Source organism: Lathamus discolor, chromosome 10 (genome assembly GCF_037157495.1).
Source record: "Lathamus discolor isolate bLatDis1 chromosome 10, bLatDis1.hap1, whole genome shotgun sequence".
In the NCBI taxonomy this organism is placed as follows: domain Eukaryota; kingdom Metazoa; phylum Chordata; class Aves; order Psittaciformes; family Psittacidae; genus Lathamus; species Lathamus discolor.
In genome coordinates, this window is record NC_088893.1 from 18,673,916 (window position 1) to 18,684,926 (window position 11,011).

An 11,011-nucleotide genomic window follows, 5' to 3' on the forward strand; every position below is an offset into this window, starting at 1 on the left:
AGCCCAGATTATGCCTGATATCAGCTTGAGGGCACCAGAAGTGCAGGGGAAATGAAGATAAATGGAGTTATCTACTTCTGATGTGGGCCAGGCAGAACTAAATCATTTCACACTTGCACCAAGCAGGTGAATTCACTCACTTTTCTATTTATCACTAAACCACTGCCTTGGCCATAACACGATTGAATGAATCCTCATTCTTTACGATCAAGAAGTGCCAACCATTGATTTCCAAACACTGTTTTCAGTCCGCAGTAACCTTGTCCTGGAGATGGGGTTCTTTATCCCCTACGTGGTTTAATTTCTGTGGGCACTGTCACCATCTAGTGGCATCTCCCTGCTGGTTTGCAAGGGCAGCTCCTGTGTTACCCTCCCAAGGGATTTGCCCCCTGGACACTCATTTCTCCCACTTATCAGTACTGGCTTTACCAATTTGCAAGTTAAAAGCCTGCAGGTGTGATGGCAGCTTTATCAGGCAGATTCTTCCCTCTGCTCCTGCTGGGGAGCAGCTCAATCTGGTTGAACAGGGAGGATTTCCATGGTAAGACATCTCCATGAGACTGAAGGGTTGTGTTTAATGGTGTTGGAGTGCGGGAGGAAAAGCCTATGGGAGAGTTTTGTGCTCTTCAGTACTCAGGCTATGGCAGAGTGGAAATGCTGGGAGTTGTGACCAGGCAGAATACTCTCTGGCAGTAGCAGAGCAGGGATGGGTGTGTGTGCGTTAATCATACAGCCGTGATTATGTTATTTAGTGGTTTGCTTCAGTTCACAAAGGAAATACAGAGCAAAGACACCCCCTGCTTACAGCTCCGGTCTCTGTGCCATCCCCTCCGGCGTGAAACATTCACTCCTCACGATCAAAGCCCAGCTCTCACTTTTCTGTCTAATGCTGAAAAACTGGAGACAAGCAATGCTGTGTATTTTATCCTCAATTCCTGCCCCTTTACTGTATCCTTGACAGCCTTTAGTGGGTTTCTGTGATCTCTCATGGGTGGGTGATGTGTTCATGGCTGCTGCTCTGCTGCAGAGCACAGAGGTGATACTGGAGAGTGATACTGCTTGTTGAGTGGTGGTGCCTTGGTTTTGCTGGGGTCACTTGTACACAGGTAAGAAAATACGAGCTATAAATCAAAGCAGTGATTTCCCCTTGCCCAGGCTGGGCTGGGACAATAAGCACTTGTGATGTGGCTCTCTGCCTGGTACCCTGGGTTCCTCAGAAATGATTTTCAGTACCATAAATCCCCATCACTTTACATAATAATGTTCCTTTTAGGTGTTTCTCTTTTATATTCAGCTTTGGTTTGAGTTTTCTCAAGGCGCCTGTCCTGGTCGCACTCAAACAACCTTGGACCCTCAGATAACGCCCCTGCTCGTGCCTCATCCATAGCACTGCAAACTAAATGTGGCTTTTCAGTTTCCTATTTGTGAGTTTAAATAACCCTTTCTCCTCTCCGTCTGCCTCTCCAGTTACCAGAGTCCTGTGAGCAGGGCAGAGAGAGCAAAGCAGGAGCTCTTCTAAGAACAAGGAAGGTAACCACATCTGACACAACACGAGCATAACCCTCCCAAAGAACAGAAAATGAAAATCGCTGCTTTTAAGCCAATTAAACAACTGTTGGGGGTTTCGCTTTTTATTTCCTTAATTTTTCTTAACTTAGTAATACTCCTGGCTGGAGCTTGGAGCTAATGCAGCAGCGTGACACAGCAAATGGATAGCTTCCTTGAGCTACCTACTAGCTTCTTCTATGATGATTTGATACAAACTACTAAAGAACTGTATGATTGCTGCTCAAAATCTGAGTTAGGTTGTCAGAGCTGAGCTATTGTGCGTTTTATGCTCTATTGTATGCATGACTTTGAGAACAGAGAGCTGGAGCCTGTGATTGATTTCTATGTTTTATTAGATGTGATTATAGGAGCATCCATCTCTCTCTGGAGCAAGCAGACATTTCTGGCATTAAAATGGGTTTAATGGTGCGGGGAAATGAAAGACATCAGTGAAAGAGAGGAAGATAAATGCCCTGTAAAGATCTTTCATATGGGGGGGTTACTGGTGTATCCCTGGAGCCAGGTTGGATAGCAGTTAGGAGTTTGTCTTAAGAATGGCCTAAAACACTAAATGTCAGTTCTTCTGACCAGGATGTATGTAGAGTTTCTCTTCAGTCAGAGAGGGGTTGTGAGCAAATATAGAAGTTTTGGCTTCAACTAACTTGATATTGCACTGTCAATTGTACTGTTCCTCACTGAGAGCCAAGTGCAGACAAGGGTTAGTGGTGCTCTCTGGCCCCAGCAGGAGAGGTTGCCCTGGTCTGCTCACACAGCAGAGGATGCTTGAAGCCAAAATGTAATTAACTTATTGGTATTTGACCAGGATGCTGTGGTCAACTCTTGTGAGAGGTCATGAGGTTTCCACTGACCACAGGAACTTGGTTTTGCATCTCAGGGCAGGTTATGGTAAACCTTCGGTTAATGTCTCTGTATAATGTGTCAGGCTTTGATCTCTCTGTAGCAATCCTTTACGCCCAGTGTAATAAACCTCATCTAGCACATGGGGAAAAATCCACTTACCTTTTCTGCTGACTTTGTCCAAAAGATGCATTGGACACCTACTCTGATACTTGCTTCCAAGTCTCTAATTCTTCTCACCGGTGTGTTTTGAATGCATCAATAGAGAAACAATGACTTCAATGTCCCCTTCCCTCCCCATGAGAAAAGCCCAGTAAAGGGGTTATAATATTTCACACAGGTGTCTGCAGAATCTGTTTTTATATCTCTTTGTGAAAGGAAGTTTGGGGCTTTGGCTTGGTTTCAGTTGACATCTTAATACCACAGAGCTGTGGTACATCTCCTGCGGAGCGGGAGCACAAAGGGCTCGGTCAGGACTTGCACAAGGGGGTAATGGACCTAAACCCATTAAGTGCAAGTTCTGACAGTGCAGGTCGAATGCCTATATGTCAGGTTTTGGGTTCCTCCTCTCTCATTCTCCTAAATTGGGCTCATTTTCTGTTTTAAAGTAATAGGCAGAATTTTATGGTGTGAAAACAAAACTAAGGCAACTCCTGCTGAGATCGGTGAAGGCAAACCATTTTCATGTGCTTTGGGGTTCATGGAATAAACCTTTCTGTCGAGAGACGTGTATGTATTGCTGTGACCTGGTGGTTGGGAGTACAAGGGGCTGCTTTCTGTTTCTGGCTGACAGAAATAGGACTTTGAAGTTCGGAGCATGCGAAACAAGGTGTGTAGTGATGCTCTGTGGATTAGTCGGGACTGGGGAATAAACCACTAAGGGGGAAAACCCTGATCCGTTCCCCGCATTGATCCCTGAAAACTGGAAATATAAGGGAAACCAGTCAAAACTTCTTCCTTGTCATGTTTTTAGAGAGCTTTCTGGCCGCAGTGCTTGTGAAAGGGAAAAAACCCTAGGCTCCATCATCGCCAGTGCTTGGAGATAGGATTTTCATACCAACCAAATCCCTGCTCATCAATTAAACTGCAGCCCATCCTTTTGCCAAATGCTTATTTAAGAGTAATCTGCATGGACTTGATCTCCTTTAAAGACTTCCCAGCAATTTACTGGGAAATTAAAAAGAGAGGAGGGAGGAAAGTGGGCTGTTGGGGTGCAGTGATCCTGCATGGGATCACCCCCTGGGCTGCTGCAAGACCAAGCATGGATCTGGGTGCTTGGTCCTGCGCTAGGGCAGGGCTTGGGCATGTCTGCGCTGGACATCCCAGCGTGTCTGAATCGAGCAGCTGTCTCCTGGTTATTCCTGTTCCAAGGAAGGAGCAAGCTGGGCTACAGCCATGCGTGGTCCAGTGGTCCGGTGTCACGGCCAGGAGATGCGTGCCTTGGTTGGCAGACCTGCTGTGTGCTATCCTCTACATCCCTTGGAAGATGCACATGCAGGAGCCTCATTCACATCCTATCACTTTCCTGCAAGGAATTCCTTGTTCCCTACTAAATCACTTCTGTGAATGATTTATTTCTGTGTTCTTCTGAGCAATTTATGGGTGTCTTTAGATTGTAAATCCATGTTGTTTCCCACTGGATGAATACGTTGCATGATGCACTCCTGCTCCCTCTTTAGGAGTAGGTATTCCCAATTTTCAGTGTCTGGTATAAAGATACAAGCCTCTGAGAGTCCCTCTGACCTCCAAGTATTGGAGGGTATTACAGCATTTCATCTGCCTGCAGGGTTTCTGCTGGCTTTATAACCATCCCATGAATAAGGATCATTCAGTCCTATAGAATTCCACAGGATGAGCTGGGAGACAATAGGAACAAAACTCCATGTTTGCAGCACTTTATATAAAGCCTTGTAATGTTTTTCTAGCTCTGCACTGCTTTCATCCCCACCAGTGTTCTGGCAGCGAGGAACTCAATAGCTGATGCATGAGTTCATGGAGTTATTGCCCCTGTGTCTGCATCCCATTGGAGCTGCCCATGAGTTTTCCCTCCTGGACTGCAGATGCTGGAGGCTCTGCAGTGGCTGTTGTACAGGGTAATGAGTTCTTAGCTAAGAAATACTTTGGAATACTTTGTCAGGTCTGGATCCAACCTCAAGCTGCAGTAGCTTTGCTGATGGCTTGGCACTGCTCTTGCTCTGCACACTTATGTCAACTGCCAGAGTTGGTTTTATCATATGAGGAAACAAACTGTTTAATGAATGAAGCCAGATGCATGAGATTGTGCTGAGAGACCAACAGTCGCTTTGGAAAGAACTCGAGCCAGAGCCTTTGGAAAAGGAACATAAAAACATTCATGGAATTTATTCTTGGCAATTACAGGTAAATACGCATTATGCAGCTATTCTCTTTTAACTGCACTATACCCATTCCTGGCTTTTCTACCCAATCCATGGGGTATAAGACTCCAGTACAATCTGTGTGTTCCCTATCATCCTAACTCCCTGTAGGACACTGGCTGGGAATAGGGCTGGGGGGGTTTCCCTGGATGTTTTCTTCATGGATAAGAAAGATCCAGCAGCAGCAGAAGTAGTTGTGAGAAGAGCAAACCTGACAGGAGGCAAAGCAAAAGGGAGTTAATTCTTGACATGAACCAGGCCAATATACAAGCTTGCACAAACAGCTGGGTTCAGTTTGGACAATTCCCATTGACCGGAGTGGTTTCTCCAACAGGACCCATATGGATTAGTCAGTATAGACAGCCTGGCATCCACCATGCAAGCAGCATCTGTTGCAACATGTAATTCTGTGAAACAAGCTAGTTAAAGCTTCCTGAGAGCTATTGAAATGCTCCTAAACTGAGAAGTAAAATGCCTTGTTAAACATGGATCGGATCAGGAGATACCTTGGAACTCTTCTGTGCAGCCCAGATCACTTCAGACTTCTCTCAGACTCATTTTATTCATGCCAAGCAGATGAGAACCCCATTACAACATGGGTGAGAGACTGGTTTGGTTTGAAGACCTGAAGTTAATGATTAACCTTTCCCCAGGAGTGTTATTTTCACCTTACTATAGCTAGTAACTGCTATTAGAATACACAGTTGTGATAGGCTTGACTGTGAGCCAAGGAGTGGTGCCACCAGCCCAGGTTAGCAGAGGTGACATGTGGGATGGAGGCAGGATGGAGGAACACGGCTGATGCCATTCCCATGACACGTGGGGGCCAGCACAATAAATGGGAGAGCCAGAACTTTCCAGGTGAAATGAAATTAAATCATTTGTGTTTGCTTTAATATAGGGATGTCTGATATTATCTGTCTACGGCATTAGTCTGTGCTGCTGCCTTTGAAGCTAATAATTGGCATTAGGGTGGTGTGTTAGTTTCCATGTTAGGCATGATTTTGGAATGAAGCTCAGTTATCCAGACAAATGGGCATTTTCACGGTATTACCCACTACCACATGATGGTACGAATTCCTCATCAGTGGCTGTGTTCAGGTTTGGGCATCACTGGGGTTTGGAGCTTTTCCTTGGCTAATTAAGAGTTGTGAGAAGGGCAAAACTATTTGGGGTGTTGGAGAAGAAAGGTTAAACCAGCAAAATAGGGCAAAGCTTAGCCAAGAGGTGCTTAAGGTGGTCGTGGCTTGTGATGCTGAAGGGGTTCAGCCTTGGGGATGCCACCATTTGTTAGTACAGCATGGGGAGAAGCAAAACGCGGATGCAATAGCAGGATGTGCCCTTGGAAATGAGATCTTTGAAGCCCAGGTTAATCCCCTTGAAAACTACATTGGAATCTTGGGGAAGATTGGGAAGGAGCAATCCCAGTGGGAGAAAGGCAGGCTGGAGGAGCCCAGGAGCTCTTCACAGGCTTTGGTGCTTTGGTTTTGGGTGTAACTGTTGACTCCATTGCAATGGGCTTACAGGAGGTATGAGTTGGAGCTGGTTTGTGCAATGGCTGGAGTTCTTTGGATGACGAGTTCTTAGATGGTGGCCGCAAAGGAATTTTAATTGAAGTGGGGAACGTTCTGCTGGGAGCCGGGCAAACCGCGCTGGTGTTGGCAGGGAGAAAGCCAGCAAGGAAAAGCGGTCAGGGGTTTATAGAGGTCTGCTCACAGTTACCCTGGTGTGACTCCGAAGGATACTCTTGCATAAGGAAAATGGCTTAAAATGACAGCGATGTCTACCCCTGGGCTTCATCCAGTGTTCAGCTGTACTTAGGAGCTTTAGTGAACACATGGACGAGGATCAAACAAGCTGTGTGGTCACTGAACATGGCCAGAAATGTCTGCATCGCTGGGATAACCCACCAGGGGATGCTGATTTTGTGCTGGTGTCCATAGAAGCTCCCAGGCTGTGGCAATGTGACAGAGATGCACAAGGAAGCTCATCTGGTTAACACCCAAAATGCTTTCATGAATGGGTCAAGCTGCACAGTGTGAAAACGGTGCTGTTGGAGTCTGTGTTTTCAAATGCTTCTGTCTTAAAACCAAATATTGAAGCATCAAAATAAAATGACCCTTTACATTTTGTTTTAGGAAACAATGGGTAGCTTTGCCCTCCAAGTGCTTGCTTGGCTAAATCCAGCTTTCTACTTCTGTCTGCAAAACCAGAGCTGCAGGAATCCTCCTCTGCCATCTCTTCATATAAAAGTAGGGTCCAAAAGTGTCCCCTTTTCTGTTGATAAAGCTTTCATTTCATAGGTGGTCAGTGGATGGGATAGGCAGAATCCCCATGCACAGAGCCGAAGGCTGGTATGAGCACAGGATGCCTTTACCGGACAGGGAATGAAACCGTCTGCTTGACCTAGGAGACATGCCTGGGCTGAGCAATAAGCACACCTACGGTCTTCTCATGGGAATAGCTCTTCCATCATACACAAGAGCACTTGATGGCTTTTGTGGTATCGTGTGTTTCCATCTTGTGCAAGTATCTTGGTAGAAACATCTAGAGAGATCATGCTCCTGTTACAAATACCCTCCTCTGGCCCTGCCTGAGCCTTCAGTAAGGCTGCGTGGTAGAAATGCACTTCTTGGGTGTATTCACAAGATCAAATCTGATTTTCTTGGACTCCATGACCTTGTTCTGCTCCCTCCTGGGGTTACCTCTCTCTGTACTGCAAATGGGGCTGCTACCAAAGGCATGGGAGGCTTGTGTCTACAAGAACAACCCCAGTGTTTGCAATAGATGTCTCCTGAGAGGCTCCTGGCTCTGACACAGGCGCTGCTCAGCCTCATGGTAATTGCTCAGTATTGCCAAGGTATTTAAGTGCTGGTCACCTTTGAAAAGCTGGTCTGTAACCTCTTGATCTTGTATTCGTAATGAAACGGGAGGGATAGCAGCAAAATCCACATCAGAAAGTGCAAGTTCCCAATTAGTCTAAATGCTTCTGTAACATACGGGTAGTTAAAGCTGTGCGCACCATTAACGCAGACTGCTTACTTGTAACGGAGTAAACCAGCCTGGGACAGACCACAGTGCTAACGCCAGCAGAGTCCTCACCTGGGAGACTGCGAAAGGTCACTCACTGTGCCCAGGGTGTGTGGGCAGCAGGTTTTGCAATGGTGCAAGTGCCTGTTTGACTGATGTCCGGTGCCTGACTAAAGCGGCAGTGGGAGGAGATCGCAGCAGACAGCATCTTGTGCTGCTGCTGCTTGGAGGGGTATTGGGTACCCCTATCTGTTATCCAGAGCTGCAAAGCATTGCTCCTCCCTGGCTGTCATGTGCATGTTGGGGATCAAGGGGTGAAGGGGCAGCTCAGGAGGTATTGCTGGTGTTGGTACTCAGTGCCGTCCTTAAACGTGAGCCCTGGAGCCTGGCTTCATCCTGATGAAACAGAGCTCTTCTCCCACTGATGAGTGCTGCAAAGATCAAACCAAAGCAAGTCCCATCCTAATGGTGGCTCTGTGCCTCTTCTGTCTGAGACTGACACTCACTGAGGAACAGAACCCCTTGCCTCTTGTAAGTGCCCTGCTGGTAGGTGCTAGAGCTATGCGTAGAAATAAGGTAGATGGCTTACCAGAAGTCATACTATGAGCTGGTAGCTCTTGATGTTTATCATGAAGTGTGGGACACATCAGAAAAGGGCAATGAGATCAGTGCAGAAGGCAGGTGATGCAGTGACAATGTCCTGAGTCCCCCAGGCAGACCCTGGCAGTGCCACCCTCGGCAGGAAACCCAGTGGAAGCCTTTCTTGTGACAGCAGCTATTTGCAATGGATATGGGAGGCTGGCTTTGGTTCAAGCCCACAGCCAGGAGTACTCTGATGGAAGATGTAGATTCAGGCTGGCACGAGATGAGGAGGATGAAAGGTGGTAAAAAAGGAGCTCTTTGTTGTCTTCCTGTTAGCACATGTGTTGGGAGTGGGGTGAAGCCTGATGCACAACCCCACTTCTGTAAGGACTGTGGTTGTGTCCTGCTCTGCTTAAGTAGTTCTTGATCAAATCAGATGGAAACTGCTCGTGAGCTCCTCCAGCCTACACAGACCGTGTACCATTTAAGTTCCAATTAAGATCTCCAATATGAATGAGGTAGTACAAAAGAGCCTCAGCAATTCCAGAGCTTCTTTAAAGGGATTCGCTTTATAAATAAGAGATGTGGTAGTCGTCACAGACTGAAAACATGATGGATCTGTGAAGCATCATTACAGATAGTATTACTGTTAAGCACAGAAGAGCAGATAGCTCCGTTAAGCAGTTAATTTGAATATACAGAAGCAAAAGGAAGAGTAGGAAGAAGATGTAGGTCAAGTGCTTCAGGCAAATGGTCAGAGAACAAGACAGTGTTCTACCAGTGTCGGAGGGAGCTGTGTGCAGTGCGTGCATGAGTGAGGCTTTTATGCTGGATGGCAAGCACAGTGAGATGGGAGGAATGGGGCACCCTCCCAATCACTGAGCTGCTCCAGTGAGCTCCTTTAGCTCAAAGGAACTAAAAGAAAGAGAAAGGAAAAACCTAAACTGGGTCAAACTTGGATTCAAAGCAGCAGCAAAGGGTGATGCTGTGTGTGTGATCTGTGCTGGGGAAGTTCACAACGTGTTTCCACTTCGGGGTTCAAACGGTGCCGTGTGTGCACTGCACGTGTTCATGGCCACAGATGGTCTGTGAGAGCCTGTGCACAGGCTGCAGAGAGCTGGGGCATGGTGCCTGGTGTTGGTGCCCAGCTCCACATCCAGTCAGGAGGTGCCTTTTCCAAGTAGTAATAAGTAACTTCAGTCTTTCTTCTCCCGCATGCTGCAGACTCAAGGAAGAGTTTGCAGCCTGGGGAATGCCATCCATGGCTTTGAAAGTGATGAATGTGAGGTTAAAGTCAGCAGCTACAGGGATACCAATAACTGCTGGCAGTGCAAAACTCACTGAATGAATGGATTTCTTCATCTCGTGCTTTCATCTCCTAAGAGCTCATTGATGCAGAGCTGTGACAACCATCTCCCCAGGAGAGGCAGGAGAACTGAAGCCAAGTAATGCCTTCTCCCTGAAGCTTAAGAAGCTGTTAACCGGCAGGATATATGGCGCCAGCCATAAGTTTTGAGGGTTTTGCTTATGTTTTATGGCTGCTTTTAATCATATTTCATAATTTTAATCATATTTCATAGTTCACATATTCTTGCTGAAGTCCCAGAATTGATTTACAAGGGGACAAGACCTGATAAAATCTGTTAACCTAGAACTATCAGTTGGTGATCACGGGTTCTGGGAGTCATTCTCACTTCATCCCATTTCTCACTCCAGTGGGGGTCTGGTTTTGCCCTCTATAAAAGATTTCCCATAGCTCAGCAATAAAGGCAGAAGATTTTAGTCTCTACTGTGACGAGTGATGGAAACCAGGGCAGGGATTGCTGGAGCTGCAGCTCTGGACTCAGCTGAGGCGGAACAGGCAACAGCTCTGCTGGAGCTGAACCTGTGTAGATGCAGTTGAAGGTGTTCAAGTGCTGCTTCACTCTAAGTGGTGGTGGGTGTTTGTGGATGTGGAGCTGTGCCAGGCTGTAATTCATCCCATTGACTCCAAACCTGGCTGTTAACTCAGGGTGCTGCTGAAGGTACCCTGCAGTCCTGGTTGAGGAACCCTAGCTGCTGCTGGAGATGAGCAGCGTGGTTCCATGGGAGCACATAAGATGAAGGAGAAACTATCTCTGTGAGCAGCCTGACAGAGTCTGGACTGCTGTGTTGTGGGGACTCAAGCTCTACACCAGGAGACGAGATTGCTGCAAGACACCCAAGAAGAGAGCAAAGCTCCTGGAGCCCAAGCCAAACAATGTCCCTTGTTGCTGCACTGACCGTCATGGCTGGAATAACCTTGGATGGAAAGAGGAAAGGTTTGATCCCAGCCTGTGCCAAGAGGATGGAGACAGCCAGGCTTTCTGGGGAGGGAGAAATGCCATCCCAGCAGCGATGGAAGGACTATCAAACTCTGAATGCAAATGGTGTATTTACGGCTTTCAGGCTGGCAACTGATGAATGCCTTCATGTCTTGCCAGAAACAATGCTCTGGATGTTAAAAGCAAAGCTGCAGGCCATGAAAAGGGAGCAAGAGAATTCAGGGAGAATCGTGGAGAAGTGCGTGAGTAGGTGGATAGGGAAATGAGAGATAAAATCTGGAGCTGTTTCAGGGA

The 11,011-nt window shown here is 46.9% G+C and overlaps 1 long non-coding RNA gene across 1 annotated transcript; it reads left to right on the forward strand.

Moving 5' to 3' along the window:
* The first annotated feature begins 504 nt into the window (after nucleotides 1–504).
* Nucleotides 505–3,046, forward strand: LOC136020035 (uncharacterized). Its single transcript, XR_010615169.1, has 3 exons — nucleotides 505–541; nucleotides 753–948; nucleotides 1,659–3,046. It is a non-coding gene; the product is annotated as an uncharacterized LOC136020035 (long non-coding RNA).
* Nucleotides 3,047–11,011: the final 7,965 nt, after the last annotated feature.